This window comes from Microcebus murinus, chromosome 13 (assembly GCF_040939455.1).
Source record: "Microcebus murinus isolate Inina chromosome 13, M.murinus_Inina_mat1.0, whole genome shotgun sequence".
In the NCBI taxonomy this organism is placed as follows: Eukaryota; Metazoa; Chordata; class Mammalia; order Primates; family Cheirogaleidae; genus Microcebus; species Microcebus murinus.
Genome location: NC_134116.1, coordinates 24399125 through 24416335, shown reverse-complemented (window position 1 = coordinate 24416335; position 17211 = coordinate 24399125). Strand labels below are relative to the sequence as shown.

Below are 17211 nucleotides of genomic sequence, written 5' to 3'. Positions count from 1 at the left end.
TAATTTGAGTAATGGGGCTATTTTCTTTAAGAGTGTGCTCATAAGTAGCTATACATTTGAAAAACTATTTTATATTACATCAATTGTGTTTTTATTTCCTTATAGTTGCCACATTATTTTCAGTACCAGAAAGTGTTCTGAAAGAATAAAGGGAGTAACAACTGAAGTAGTATTAAATAAGATTATTTAAATGCTAATAATCCAATAATTTAGACCAAATTTATTTAGTATCAAAACTGATAATGTAAGAATATCAAAGAAATAGTAAGTAGAAATGTTCTGAATTACGTCAGTCAAAAGCAATGTAGGATGGTGGTTATCAGAGGGATAGGGACATTGGGCAGATGTTGGTCAAAGAATGTGAAATTTCAGTCACTCAGGAGGAATAAATTCAAGGCATATATTGTACAATAAGGAAACTATAGTTAATAACAATGTATTGTATTCTTGAAAATTGCTGAGAGTAGATTTTAAGTGTTCTCATCATAAAATATGATTAAGTAGTATGTTAGGTAATGCATATGTTAATTAACTTGATTTAGCCTTTCCACAATGCATACCTATTTCAAAGTATATTGTATACCATAAATATATACAATTTTACTTGTCAATGAAAAATAATCAAATAAAACCATGTAGGCAGAGTCAGAGGCTAAAAATAAATTGCAAAAAAAGTAAATTGAAAAAAATATATACATTATATCAAGTCATGTTCACAGCAGGTAACAGCACAGAGTGTTGGACTTTTTAAAGGAACTTTTTGGTTTCCAAAGGTGTGTGCCAAATTACAGGAACCACAGGGTACGTGAACACATGCAGAGATGAGCAGAATTAGGATGTGTGCCTCTTGATGCAAGGGAAAGAGATATGTTCCTAGTGACTGCTAAGAGCTGGAACAGGGAAAGGGAGCCCCTCCTGCCAGAAACTGTTATCTTAAAGGTATATGGCTAAGCCAGAATGTCACAGAAGCAGAAATCTCTTGTCATTGCCTCCTGCTGGCCAAACTCAACTGGAAGTCACCAAATAAAACAAAGTTCTACACGATTTCAATTCACGTGTAACTCTTAATGTCACACTTTGTAGATTCAGTTGATTGCTTACAGTTTTCGACTTCCATCTGTAAAAAAATTGTTTTTGCATGTGAAAAGACAAACATATTTATATGTTTTCCTCCTTGTGTCAGAATTTATACTGAGATTCTATATTTAACCCCCTGTCCACTGTTCCCTGAGGCTTTTCTGCAAAAGGACTTTAGCCTCTTGCAAGAGGTTCTTCTTGTCTCCTTAGGGAACATATAGATTCTCATGCCATAAATTGGCTGAAAGGCTGGATGATGTGGACTTCCTTTTAGTCGCTTAGCTGTCAGACGGGGCTTGTGGAAGTAGTTGGATCTTTGGGTAATTAAACTTGGGCAAGAAATGTGGTTCATTTTCTCTCTATATATGTTGAAACGGTGCCAGTGAAGCTGAGCTCATCTAGTTAAAGGAGTACATAATGTACTAGTGGGGAATATTATTTGAATTATAAATTGGCCTTTCCACCACTACTCCACCTCCCACAGACTCTGCAGTGCGTTGGCTGCTTTGGAAAGAAGTCCTCTTTCAGAAAAGCCTCAGGGCCTATGATCTTTCTCCTTGGTGAGCTGTTAATATGTTCTTCTATATTGCTACCTTCCATGGCTGTTGTTGATGTATTCCTCATTTTTTGTTGCCTTTCTTCCTCTCTTCCTCCATTTATTGTGTTAGAAATTTTCAGATTACATGTCTTCCTTACTGTGACAAGCTTCTGTTATTAATATGAAACGTGGTCAGAAGGGAAAAATGGAAATGTGAGGGCTATCAGATGCTTTTTTAAAATACTTGATAGATTTCTTAAAGTTGTTGAGTTAAAGTTGAAAATATAGCTCTAAAATGGGCTTTCCCTGTTTTTCCATAAACTTCTGACACCTCTGACCCTTGTACTCACATGTTGGAAGCTATATGTGGTGGTTTAAAATATGTCCAGAAATTTTAGACATTCTTTTCAAAAGGTAGAACCTAATTCCCTTCCCATTAAGTATGAGTTAGACTTAATAACTTGCTTCCAATAAATAGAATAAGGCAAAAATGATGCTGTGTATTTTCTGTGGCTAAGTCATGAAGGATATTGTACTTTTTGCCTTCCTTTCTCTCATTTTGGATCACTTACTCTGTGGGAAAGCCAGCTGGCATGTTGTAAGGATACTCAAGAAGTCCTACAAAGAGGTTCACGTAGCAAGTGACTGACATGTCCTGCCCGTAGCAGATCCTTCCACTCCAGTCAATGGCTTCAAATGACAGCTGTTCTGGCCAAAGTCCTAACTGTAACCTCATGAGAGACCATGTTCTAGAACAGGCATCCTCAAACTATGGTCCACGGGCCACATGTGGCCCACTGAGGACATTTATCTGGCCCACCGGGTGTTTTTGCTGCCGCTGCCTGTCCTGCTTAGCAGCCAACTTGTCCAGGGCCCACAGTGCATATGTGTGGAATGTGCGCTCTCCAACAGCCCTCCATCGGTCTGAGGGGCAGTGAACTGGTCCCCTGTTTAAAAAGTTTGATGACCTCTGTTCTAGAATCATCTAGCTAAATTACACCCAAATTCTTGACCCAAAAAACCTGTAATATATGTATACTGTTTTAAGCAGATAACTTTTAGGAAATTTCTTATGCGGCATTAGATTAGTAATGTAATGTTTGTGTTTTTTTCTTCCAGAATTTACTACCCCCTTTGTCATTTCACCACCCTCTCATTGAAGAGAGTTGTTGCTAGTGTCCCAGGACTACCTTCTTGAAAAGAAGTTTGATTCAAATTTCACTGTGTTCCCCAAAGTTGATAATGTGAACCTAATACAGTTCCTGTAGTTTAGGATGCTGAAATTTTCATCTATAATCACTCTTCATTTTTTCATTTGATTTGTTTCTAGAAGAAAAAAGGCATAGTCTGGTCTTTACTGAGGTTTTGTGTCTTGTACTTTTAGAAATACTGTGCTAATGCTTGCTATCCACTTTTAAAACATTTTCTAAAATATTAAATACTTACTCAATTTGAATTTTAAAGGTTTACTCTTGAAAGCAAAATGTCATATCCCCTTTTGTAATGATTTTAATCTCTTTGGACAGCCCATGGCAATTGGAATGCATTGTCACACCTATGATCCAACTACAGAGAACTGTTTTTTTTTTTTTTTTTTTGAGACAGAGTCTCGCTTTGTTGCCCAGGCTAGAGTGAGTGCCGTGGCGTCAGCCTAGCTCACAGCAACCTCAAACTCCTGGCTCAAGCAATCCTCCTGCCTCAGCCTCCCAAGTAGCTGGGACTACAGGCATTCGCCACCATGCCCGGCTAATTTTTTGTATATATATATATTAGTTGGCCAATTAATTTCTTTCTATTTATAGTAGAGAAGGGGTCTCGCTCTTGCTCAGGCTGGTTTCGAACTCCTGACCTCGAGCAATCCGCCCGCCTCGGCCTCCCAGAGAGCTAGGATTACAGGCATGAGCCACCGCGCCCGGCCAGAGAACTGTTTTAAGTTTGCTCAGAGGTCAGAGTCTTATATATTTGCTTTGGATGCCTCTTTGGCCTGGAATATCCTCTCAGCTAAATGTTTACTCTTCCAAAACTCTAGTGTCACCTTCTTTATCTACTCATCTTATCATTCCTCATTTCCTTATTCTTTCGGACTTCAGCTTCACCCATGCATGCAGTTATGTGAGTGCTGTGACATTTTGTAATGCTTACCTATCTCATGTGTCTTTTCCCTCTTGTCAGTTCTATTAGGGCATGGGATCATGTCTGATTCATTGCTCTAGCCTCAGCTCTATCACCTACTGCACTGAGTACTAGCTTGGCCTGTTTTTTTTATTTGTGCATTCTTGTGCTTTAAGAATTATAAGAGCTCCTTAAGCTCTTATAATTCAGAGTTTGCATCATAATATTTTTAGGTAACTTTTTTGCTATCTGTAAGAGTTTCAGAATTAGAGCTTTAGAATCCTTTTAAATCTTTTTAAAGTACTTTCTGGGTGATAATTTTTATATCATATAAGGAATAAAATAGTTCAAGTAATACATTTTATTATTATTAATCTCAATACTTAAAGATGATGTATACTTTAAAATTTTCAATGAAAAGCGAATATAACAAAATAGGTTAAAGATTATTATCCTCTATAAAATATTATATGAGTAAAAATAGGTACTATTTCTTTTTTTTTAATGGTTCAAATAATCCATTTTAACTGAAGATTAAGGCCCTGAAGTCATTTAGACATTTCTGCAGCATCAAATGGTATCTTCTCAAAATTAAAGTCCTTCCATTCTGAGTATAATGTCTGTGCTCCAGATGCAATGCCCTTTACCACAAAACTTTCAATTTTTATAACTGGAATCTCAAATGTCTCATACTTTATGGATTCCTCAATGATGGCTGCAGTTCTGTTTGGCACAGAATATTTTGTCTTTCTTCCCAAAACTTGAAAATTTCTTTGGTTTGGAGTGTGGTTTACCCACAAAGCATTCCTTAAAATCATCTCCAACCACAGTGCAATGACATTCCTCTACCACTCTTACATGAGCTGTATAACATGCCAAGGCTTTGCATTTTCTGCATAGCAGTTTTTAGTTTTCCTTATAAAGTACAGTTTTTGCTTTTTCTTGACTATCTCTGGTGAATTTTTAATGAATCTGTATATTGACAATCTTTTCTTAAATATTGCTTTGTCCCATGTCTGAAGGCTTAAAGTGGAGTCATTCATCATTTTTTCTTTGTATATGTTTAATTTTTCTTTTTCAATTAAATCAGCATTGCTACTCAGAGGAAAGCACTTATTGCCTCTTGTTCTTCCTCTGCCTCTGGTTTGGATCGTTTTGATGACATTGCCCATATACTCAATACAGGAGGACAAGATTACACTGCACAATGTTGATGCCTTCGTCTGCAACCAAGGTGGCGATCAGAACTTTGTTATCTTCATTGATTCTGAATGCATACAATATGCACTTCTGTGTTGGGAGAGTCATTCCTATGTTCTGATTTGTTTTATATCTGATCAATATGCCCAGTTTTAGAAAGCTGAGTTAGAATTTTCTTCAATCCATTTCTTTAAAGCATCCACAAGTGCTCTGGTTTTCATGAAAAGAATGGTTCATATTTCTGGGTTTAAGTGGTATTCTTCTTGTAAGATGAAGCAGAGGTCTTTGGGTTTAGGGGTCTTATTGCAAGCATCAATGGAAACACTTTCTAGTTCTTGAAGCTTTTCTTCAAATCTCCAAGTAATCTCTTGCTCAATCTCTTTTAATCTTGCTGCTCAGACTTTGCTGAAGAAGTCTTTCAAGGAATCCAGAATGTCTTTCATTCATGCATGGTTCATTAATAATGAGGGTATCATTATAGTCCTGCAAATGTGAAGTATACAAAAACAGTGCTTTCAAAATCCTTCTGTCTTCATCTTTGTCTGTCATCAGAAACACCGTGCACACTTTCTGAACTGTAACAATCCATGGTTCATATTTCTGTGTTCCAAATTTCCTATTTTGAATTTGAGATAAGTTTTTGAGTTCTCCGTAGATACTCTTTGCCAGATTCTCTGTCTCCCTCATCAACTGGGACATGATACATTTAAATTGGCCAGTAGTCTGTGATTCCACTTTCCTGAAAAGCTTTTGGGCTTGTAAACAATTTGCTCCAGTTCCTCCAAGTTGCTTTGACTGTTGCTATCACTGATGCATCAAGAGAAGCATATAGTTTGCAGATATAATCCATGGCTTTCATCTGTGATTTTGGCATCTGCAGCACCAACTGAGGCAGTCAGGCGAATGACCTGGGACAGTGAGTCTGAAGATCCTCCAAGTTTCTGATTTAGATAGATAAGTGAACATTATCATATTGTATGGGTGGTGTTTACTAGTGTTATGGCATTCATCAAATATCATCGAAGACAAGACAGACAGTGATGGAATAGTTCCATTTTTAAGGTTGTTCACAAGAATCTGTGGTGTTAAAAAGAGGATGTCACTGTGCTCAAAAATTTGTTCCACTGGTGCATTTTCAGCTGCTGCTCCAGAAATGCCTGCCACTCTCCTTTCAAAATATTTGAGAACACAGATTTCTGCTATTCATATACTGCGATTTGATTAGCAAAAAAGACAACCTTCCCTTTTTTGTCCTTGTGGAAATTTAAGATCATGTTCATATATAAGAAGTGAAACAAAGGTTTTTCCACAACCAGCAGGAGCACATATTATTGTATTTTTTCCCTTTCTTGACAGGCAAAGTAAGATCTAGCTGGTAATTTCTTGGTTTAAATGGGCTGTTAAAGTTAGGAGGAGTTACTTCTGAAGGTGGACATCAATTCTGACTATGATTTTTATATTCTGGATCTTTCCAGTAGAATCTGTATGTTGGAATTTTCCATTGTATCATCCTCAAGATCTTTTATCTCAACATCTTTTGCACCTCTCTACAATCCACAGTTCACTGAACTGGTTCTCTTCTTTCTCCAAAATGAGTTTCAAAGTTTTAGGCCAGACAAGTTTTTCTTGTCTGATCTGAGAAAGAATTCCACCATTTTTTCTGCACCTGCCATGGTCCCTTTATTGGAACAAACTTGTATAATTTCTTCATATCCTTGATTAATTAAATATTCAGATACTTCATGAAGGATATTTGTTGGAATGATTCTTCTTTGCAATTCTGGTTGTAAATGCCTTAAAAGTGATCTATATGCCTCCAACTTTTCAAGTTTTTGGAAATCCCAACTTTCAATGACTTCATAAAATCTGGAATAACCTACTTGGAGGGCATCCAAAAAGCCACAGAATCAGCCTTCCTCCTGGACTTCCAACAGGAACTTTAGAAAAAGTGTGGCAGCCTCCATCACGCCATTGTTGTTTTTCTCTGCCTGAATCTACAGCACCTCATCTTGGAGGATGCGGGGCAAGCTTCCAAAAATCTGGGTGCATGGTGACAGGATCCACAAAGGTGTTCCCGGGACTTTTTCGCCAGCCTTGGATGTGGGAACAGGCGAGGGCATTTCACCCTCCTCCAGGGACAGGAAACCCCAGCGGCTGCTGAGACCCCATGAAGCCAGTTGAGTCCTTGCACCCTGGACTGGATTATTTATTCATAGGTAGGCCTGGGTCTGGTGGGGCTCCACGGTGTCCACTGCCTGGGCTTGCAGGCCTACGGGTCCTATTTCCTCAGTGCCAAGAAACTCCAAAATCCCTTCCTTAATTAAGCGCTTCGCTCTCCCATCTCCAGGTACTATTTCTTGAATGAAATTTCCAGCAGCTTTACCTAGGCTTTGGGATTTTTTTCTTTAGCTTTCCCACCTGAGATCTAGCCACAGGTATGATCTTGACTTTTCTCTTACCTCAGTTCTTCCTCTTCCACTTTATACTTCCCTCTCCCCCTACTTCCTACTCCTTGCTGTGCACACAGTCATTGTTTTTCTTAGAGTCAGAAGCTTGTGAAGTTCTTTTGGCTTTTTATTACTTTGCCTATATAAGTTAATTTATTATATATGTGTGTATGCATGGTCAGTTTTTAACTGTGTAATGTGTGCTATATTCTATGTATTCTAAAAAACAGATTTTTTAGAGGAAATAAGTAGATAGGAAATTAGAGTGAAACATATATTAACACTATCTTGGCCCCATCATTGTTGGCTTCTTTAAACTTGGATTTGTACTGTGAATTCTCAACTTTGCCTTTTCTGCTTTGAATCTGACTTGATGCTGGGATTGACTCTTATCTCCCCCTTAGCTGAGATCTGGGTTCTTGGCCTTGCTCTGGTCTGCCTGCCTTTATTGTAAGGGCAGGGACTGGTTTTCTGGTCTCTTTTCCATCTCTAGCTATTTGTGTGCTTGTGTCATAACTAATTCCAGGATATATGTTTACTGATGAGATTTTGTAGTTGCATATTTATTTGCAACATCAATTCTCTTGTACATAAAATGTTTATAATTTCAATCCTGCACAGTTTATGAGGCCATTATACTTTAAGATGATTAAATTATCAATGCAGAATTTTGACATTTAAAACTCAATGTAATGACCTTTCTCAGTTTTCTTAATCTGAAGAAAATGTTCAAATTTCACTCACACACGCACACACCAACAAACACAAGAGACTGTTAATTAGACTATTAATTGTTCTCTCACTGAGAACAATTAGGACATCTCAAAAATATGCATAAACATTTGCTAGAAGGCATCAGAGAGCTAATATGTTGTTAAATAATTGTAGTGTTAAAGTGCAAGCAAAAAATATAACCCAGAATGGTAAACCTGGCTTATAAAGGTTTTCCCTCTTGTGTTTTTAGATTTTGGGAGAGTCAAGTGAGAAGCTGAGACACTAAGCAGAGATTTTAACAGATTCACAGGCCTGGGGGGAAAAGCTTTGGAAGTTAGGTATTGCCAATGAAGATCTTTTCTTTAGGATTAAGTTTATAGTCGAAGTAAACTGTTCCTCCTTGGTGTGGAAGTCAAGCATTGAATAATTTCAATTTCTGAGTAGTCAACTTGATAGGGACTTCCTGACATTTCTGGCAAACTCTAAAAATCAAAAGAAAATATTTTTTAGAGAAGGGGACTGTCATCAGTTTATCTCTTTAATTTTCCATGTACAACAGCTAGCACTCAAAAAAAAAAAAAAAGAAAGAAAAGGAAAGAAAAATGTATGAGAAGACTTGAAAACATGACAGAAAGCCAAAGAAACAAAAGATACAGACTCAGAGGTTATGGATAATGGAAATATCTGACATGAACTTAAAAAAAAAAAAAGATGTGTAATATTTTTTAGGAAATAGAGAAGATTGAGATTTTTGGCAATATTAGTTTAACATCAGAAAATTATTTAATGTAATTTCACACTTTGCAAGACCAAAGGGGGAAAATCTCAGGATCACCTCAATATAAGCAAAAACTATTTGACAATAATAAAAATGCATTTATAATAAAAACATTTAACATCTAGAAATAGAGATTCATTTGGTAAAGATAGCTAAAAAAGAGTCCTACAGCAAGCATTATATTTAATAATAAAATGTTGATAACATTCTCTCTTAGATTGGAAAGGAAACAATGATGCCTACTATCACCACTTGTATTCAGATGTTAGTCTGATAAAGAAAGTAAAACAGATAAAAGGTGTATAGTTGGAAAGTGTTATCTGAGATACCAAAATAGATGCCTCTTTATTAATTAAGAGAGAGCCTAAAGTTAAGGAAATATTATATCAATAAATATGAAATGTCCGATTTTGAATCAAAAGTGTAATTTATTATATCTCAAACAAGAAGCGGTACAATTAATCAAAGGATCAACTCAACTGATGCTAAACTCTCAACACAGTTTTGCCATCTCAATGGCAGCTTGTTTATGCCAGCAGCAAAGAATGCTAGAAAGCGAGTGGCAATGAAATTGCCAAAAGATTTCTCCACAGCTTGTTGAGAATTAAATATTTTTCCTTGCCCAAAGCTTGGAAGAAGTGGTATTGAGTTGGTGCAAGGTCTGGTGAACATGGTGGATGTCAGAACATTTCCAAGTTCAGCCTCTGTAGTTTGAGCAGGATTGTTTTGCAAGAAGATTGGCCTGTTTCTATTGGCGAATCTTGGCTGCTTAACTGCAAGCATCCTCATCATTTCATCCAAGTGGTTGCCGTAGACATCACTGTAATGGAAAATGAGGCTCAGAGAAATAAAGGAACTCTCCCAAGGCTACATAGTCAATATTGGGCAGTGTGACTCCAGAGCCTTGTCCTTAAACTAATACGTGCTTTGGAATAATCTGGTATTTCTATATAAAGCCGGGTAGCACATACTCAGAAAGTTAATTTTAAATGTCATATGGTACAAATTTGAATCTTAAGAACATATTTGCCATAGCTACATGTATAGATTTCTAATGTTTGATAAGTATCAGCCAGTCTCTGGAAATACAAAGGACCTATAGTTAAAATGACGCCTCTTCAACTACCAGTAAAGACTCTCATATCTATAACCTTTTATGCTGCAGAATCCCAGGGGCACAACTGCATCACAGCTTTTACCACCCTGATTACAGATGTTGCTTTACTTACTTAGGCCCAGCAGAAATGAGTGTTCTTTGAGATAAATGATGTGTCCTTCTATCCCATGATCTCAGCAAAAGATTGGCCCAAGTATTATGTGTTTTTTAATCAGTGTATAAATGAATGTTGATTTGATAAACATCTTATTTCTAGTCTGCTTTATAATGTGAATCTTTTAAAGTAATATCTGTGACCTGATGAAGAGCAAAGACATTCCCTTTTTGACCATGATTAACCAAGAAATGTGCTCTTACCAAGAATTAAAAAAAAAAAAATGGAAGGATGTTACTTGACAGACCAAATAACACACATAATAGCCTTATTTTTCAAAAGGTTCTTATTTGCGAGAGAGTTTCGTACTTCATTTCGTATACAATTATCCGTGTTTTGGAATGACCGACAATTTATTATATCCCATGCTATAATATTTCTTCATAGCTTTTTCCTAGGAATTAATTTCCTCCTGAATTAATACAGATTAGATTTTCTATCCGGAGGCAAAGGATTACAAAATAATGTTTTGCCATTTTGTTATAGGAAAAAAACTGCAGTTTTTAAGGGATATGATTGGTTTCTGTGACCTCAGTATCTGGATATATATCAATGGTGTACAGCTAAAAAAGAGGCCTTCAAAAGCTTTTGGTAGATTAGTATGTACATTTTTGAGATACTGAACGTATGGTTTGGTGATTTCTATACAAGGAACTTCTTCCATTGATCTTGTCTATTTCCGTTTGTCTTTGATAGAAAACAGAACAGACAGAATTGTCAATGTAACTGGAAGCATACTTAAATAGTATGTGTCTCCTTGAGCTTTGCAGGTTTGGCCTTTAAGCAATTGATCTGTTATTTGGTTGATAAGCCTGACTGTCAAGTCCATTCAGTAATTTACTTTCAGATAACTTTATGTCTTATGTTCTCTAAGAAGTCCAGATATAGAAACAAACCTACAGAGCATCTATTTGCCTTTCCTTTTTTCTAATTCCTAAGTGGGATTCTTTTCATTTATGTTTTGCCTTTAAAATTTTTTAATATAAGGTGGGGCGTGTGGCTCAGGCTTGAAATCCAAGTGCTTTGGGAGGCCGAGGTAGGAGGATTGCTTGAGGTCAGGAATTCAAGACCAGCTTGGGCACCGTGGTGCATTCCTGTCGTCCTAGCTACTTGGGAGGCTGAGGTAGGAGGATTGCTTGAGCCCAGGAGTTTGAGGTCACAGTGAACTATGACTGTGCAAATGCACTCCAGCCTGAGTGACAGAGGGAGACCTTGTCTCTAACAACAACAACAACAAAATAAATAATATAAGACTTTATGATGATAAATGTCCCTTTAATGCTACTTTAGTTGCCTCATCACCACTTTTTATTTCTACTACTACTTTAGTTTTTGTTCTGTTTGAAATATTTTCTAATTTTCATTATGATTTATTTCTAAACTTATGAATTACTCAGGCATATATTTTTATGTTTCAAATGTCTGAAGGTTTTATGCTGTCTTCTTGTTACTGGCTTCTCCTTCCTCTTGCCTTTTCCAACTTGTCTCCTTTAATTATCCCCATTGTTTTTTGTACTGTACATAATTGTCTCCTGTCCTGCCTGAACTTCCCTTTATGCATGCACATTTGTTCTACTTTGCCTTATATTCCAAAAAAGCAAAGGGAACCTTTGACTCCCACACTGCCCTTTGTACGGCTCATTTCTTATCTCCTCTTTATAGCAAAATTTTTTGAAGACACTTTTAGAGTGGTGTTTCCATTTAGTGATGTCCCATTCTCTTCTCAACCCAGTTTAGCCAGGTTGCTGTCCCCACCATTTCTCTACAAATGCTTTAGTGACCTTCATGTTACCGTATCTGGTGGCTATCCTCTGTACTGATTATCTGTCCACTGTTCTGTCAATTAGTGAAAGCAGGATATTGAAATCTCTGACTTCAGTTGTTGACTGTTCTGTTTTCTCTTTGTAGTTCTGTCATTTTTTGCTTCAGGTATTGTGAATTCTGTTATTGAGTTCATAAATATTAGTGATTGTTATATCATCCTTATGAATTGACCCCTTCATCATTATGAAATCATCTTTTTTGTACTTGATAATATTTGTTGCTCTGAAATACCTTTGATACTCATATAGCCATTCTGGTTTAATTAATTAGTAAATTAGTCTTTTTCCATCCTTATACTTTTAACCTATTGTTTTCATATTGAAAGTGCATTTCTTATAGACAGCATATAGGTGAGTCATGTTTTGTATCTAATATGTTAATATCTTCCTTTAAATTAGTAGGGTTAGATCATTTATATATTTTGTGATTAAATATATGGTCAGGTTTAAATCTGGCCATGTATTAAAAAAATGGCCAGGTTAAATCAGTTGTCATGTGTTTTTCTGTTAATTATGTTTGTCAGTTCTGCATTGGTTTTTATTTGTTGATTTTTTTCTTTTAATTATCAGTGCGTTTTCCTACTTCTTTGCATGCCTGGTACCTGGTAATTTTTGACTGAATATCAGACATTGTTAACTTTGCCATCTTGTGTGTTAGATATTTTTATATTCCTATAAATATTTTTCACATACAGTTAAGCTTGATATTTTGGGTCTTTCTTTTCAGATTTTTAGGTGGGACCAGAGCCATGTTTAGTCTAGGGTTAATGATTCCCTACCATGGGGCAAGACCCTTCTGTGTACTCTACCTAGTGTCTCATGAATTGTGAGATTTTCCAGTGTTACTGAAAGGGACAGACACAATCTTTTGTGTGAGTCTTGGGCATTCCCTCTAATTCTTTTGAGTTCTCTTTCTCCTGTTTTTGCTGGTAGCCTTACATGAATGGATTGATCAATATTCTGGTGACTACTCCAGTGAGACCCTCAGCAAATGCCTGGAATTTTCCCTCTGTGAAACTCTCTTCTTTTTGATATTGTCTTGTAAACTATAACTGCTTTGATTTCTCCAGACTCTTAGCAGTGTCTCTTTAACTCAGGAAGTCTTCCCTGCTCAGCATAAGTTTCTCTTCCAAGTGCAAAGCCTGGAAAATCTCTCAAAGCAATGAATTGGGGCGATTGTAGGACTCACCTTGTTTTTTTTTTTTTTTTTTTTTTCTTTAGCTCTCAAGGACCACTCTCTTTCATTGCCTGATATTCATCATCTTAAAAATCAATTGATTCGCCTATTTGGTTATTTTCTATTTTTGTTCAGTTCTGGCATGGTGCTAAATCTAGTGCCTGTTATTAAATCTCAGCGAGATCCAGAAGTCAAAATCCTTTTAAAATTTTCTTTGATATAACTAATTTATGAAAATTAATTTTCTCAGTTGTAGCATAGATTAACCATCTTTCCAACATTGAGCTTACTCATCATTTGTAAATCTTGTTTTGAGCTCACCTTCTGAGAGAGATTTTCCTTTATATGCCCGTCCTGTGAGTTAATTCAAGCCTGTATATACACTAGCATCACTGGATATGCAACATCACTTTATGTCAGTGCCTCAACTCATGAGTTTTGCCCAATGTTTGTGTAATTATGAGACCTTACCTTCCCCACCCCATGAAATATAAACCCATTTTGAACCAGTCTCACCAAGGTTGTACCTACATGTTGTAGCCATAGGGAATAATTTATTTTTGTTAGGTAGGTGAGTAGGGGACACTGTTTCTGTCTTCATTCTTAGAAGAAACTGCATTCCTGATCCTTGACTTCACATGGGATACCTGTTCCTGCCTGAGGGTCCCAAATGGGGCATTTACCTGATGACATTGTCTGTGATACCCACAGATCATCTTGTCTGTGAGCTATTGGTTTTAGCTCCTATTCACTACTCTGAGTTCTCTGTTCATTTCTGGCTCATTGAGATTTTCTTTACTTGGATTTTTTGGGCATAAAATGTTTTTCATTAATTTCGTATTTTTGAAGCAGAAAAGGAAGGTGCTAAATTTATGTTTAATCCGCTCTTTCACCCAGAACAGTTTTTACAAGATGGCAGAAGGTAGAGACCATGGGGGAGGTAACACAGTAATTTTAGTAACCCTCAATTCTGTACTATTTGAAACTCTATCATTTTGTATTCCTTTACTATGTTTCTATAATTCTTGTGCCTATCTTGACAGAGATTCTGTTTAAGGACTTCAAAAAATTCAAAGCCTAAATCATGAATAATAGTAAAGATTTTGCCAAGGCTGTTGCTGCTCTAGTGTTTCTGAGAATTCTCATAATAACTGGAAAAAGGTAAAACTAACTTTTAAAGTATCAGTGACAATGAACTTTTTATATTGTATGGCATGAGATTTATCATCTAATAAAATTTTTAAAAATCCTTAAATGACACAGACATTTATAAAAATACATAACATGTAAATATGTTACAGGTAGAGCTATTTCATTAAAATTCATTCACATGGAATATGAAAAATAACTATTTTCAGTTATCTGATTAGAATATCTAAAACCGAAAAAAAGATCTGGTTGTGGTCAATCTGTGACTGACCTTGATTTTTACATTCTTCCTTTGCTGGTCAGACTGGCACTCCAGGATGCCCAAAGTCTTCATATTCCTTGGTCCATTTCTACTTTGATGTGTATTGTAGTTAATTGTTTTATACAAAGGCAATGATTTCATATATTAGTTGCAGTTTTTCAATTATTTTGGAAAAAAGTTTCATAAGTACAAAAGGTTATCCTTATTACCATATTTTAATAATCTTTATAAATGCCTAGCAATTTAAAACTCCCTTATATAATATTGTTCTATACTTATCATTCTCATGGATTTGCTATTCTGTAATTGAACTTGTTTTCTGATTCTGCTAAATATCAATCCTTCTTTCATTTTGTTGTGCCTTAAACATATTTGTATAGTTACTAAAAATTCACCTACTCTTAATATTTGCATGTTCAGAATGCTCAAGTCCTTATCTTTATAAATAAAGTTTCTTTACATTTTCATCTTATCATAAACCAAGCCTGATAACTGATTAGCATGATTGTTATCTTTGAGCATATGTACACAGAGTAGCCTTAAGTAAACATCATCATTAAAAAAAATTCTGTTTACATAATTGATTCACATAAGAGTCCACTTCCTTATGGAAATGATTAAAAAAAAATAACACGTACATTTAAAACTCAATACTATAATTAAAAGGAAATACAAATAAGTAAAAACATTAATTCAGTCATCATAGGAACAATTCACTTTTGTAAAGTAGTGAAATTAATTTACATAAGTTACAAAAGAGAAACCATCTTATTACTTCATAATTATACAGTCCTTCATTTTGAGGTGGGATATGGAGGAGTGGTAATTATGTCTTCATTCATGAGAACATGTTATAAATTGGGCAAGCTATAATTTAAATATATTGAGGCTTCTTAGCACCTGAATGTTTGATGATGATGCGGTTTTGTTAAAACTGAAAATGTCTTGGGAAACATCTAATTAGTGGAAATATTCCAGAAATCTTCATGGAAAAGATAAGCATTTATACATAATAAGACCTCAATGAATGTGTCTTCCTTTTAAACTTTCCTTTCTTATAATTAAATATAGCTTCCTGATCTAATCATAATGTGTGGATAATATAGATATGTTAATTAGCTTGATTGTGACAATCATTTCACAATGTATACATATATCAAAAATCATGTACATCAAAAATATATGCAATTTTGTCAATTATACCTCAATAAAGCTGGAAAAATTAAAATTAAAATGATGAAAAAGACCCAGTTATTATTTTTTAAGACCCAATTATTTATATTCTGTTTTGCTAATAATTTCTATAGTTAACCTATTGAAATAATGAATATAATGTAACAGATTGCATTTGGGCATAACTGTAGACGTTTAAGTTTTTCTATCCATTTATCTATTTCAGTGTTTTAGCATCAATTTAATGTGTGATTTTAATCTGATCATAGGAAGATGTATATACTTTGGCATGCTCATCTTTCCTTCTATAATTAATTTTAGTCAACTAATTGGGAAATGTATACTCAATACATAAAAGAAAGGGGTCTATTTGTCTTTCTTTTTTTTGAGACAGAATCTCACTTTGTTGCCCAGGCTAGAGTAAGTGCTGTGGCATCAGCCTAGCTCACAGCAACCTCAATCTCCTGGGCTCAAGCGATCCTCCTGCCTCAGCTTCCCGAGTAGCTGGGACTATAGGCATGTGCCACCATGCCTGGCTAATTTTTTTGTATATATATTTTTAGTTGATCAATTAATTTCTTTCCATTTTTAGTAGAGACGGGGTCTTGCTCAGGCTAGTTTCGAACTCCTGACCTTGAGCAATCTGCCTGCCTCGGCCTCCCAGAGTGCTAGGTTTACAGGTGTGAGCCACCACGCCTGGCCAGTCTATTTGTCTTTATCTTAACCTGTCATAATGTTTGTTATTATATATTGAATTGAGCTATGTCTAGAACTGTGTTTGAGACATTTTATTAGGTCCTGTATATATAGAAATTAACATGGCCAAAAAGACTCTGTCCTTAATGGGGTTTTCATTGTAAGGATATCTCAAAGATTTATTTTAAAGCACTTTGAACAGCAAAATGATGATTTATTGGGTAGTTTGACAGTTATTTTTTAAAAACAACCAATCAATGAGCATTCATAGAAATAACCAATCAATAGCTATTCATAGAAATATGTACCTAACACTGTGTTTGGTACAGTGTAGTGCCAAAAATATATGACTCTTTGATACACAGATTGTATGAAGAAAATATTATCAAATGACATAATTACCCAATCCTGTACCTATGTTTTACTTATAAAGTATAGAAGTGGATGTTTAAAATATCTTATATTAACAGACATAAGGTTGAGGATGAAAGAATGGAGAAGGATAGAAACTGAGAGGTCATTAATGAGATAGGGTGAATAGAAAATATACTGAGTCTCTCAGTCAACCACTGTTTACTGTCCAGGCAAGAATGCACACATAAAAACTTATGAGGGAGGAACACTGTACAATCTTGTATCTAGTGTCTCCTAGATTTTTTTCTTTAAGGTTTATCTGTGGGAGAATGAACTACATGCATTCACAATTGTCCTGGATGTTGAGGAATTTTCTTTATTTATCTTGGAAATATTTGTATGCCCAGCATTTTCTAGCCTTTGTAAGCACCTGACCCAGA

General features: G+C 35.6%; 1 protein-coding gene and 1 pseudogene across 1 annotated transcript in view; one reads left to right on the top strand and one right to left on the bottom strand.

Annotated features, from left to right (window-relative positions):
- Positions 1-17211, top strand: part of GPC5 (glypican 5) — a 1282273-nt gene that overhangs the window by 161376 nt on the left and 1103686 nt on the right. The gene's annotated exons all lie outside the window — the stretch shown is intronic.
- Positions 4276-6600, bottom strand: LOC105880163 (antiviral innate immune response receptor RIG-I pseudogene; annotated as a pseudogene).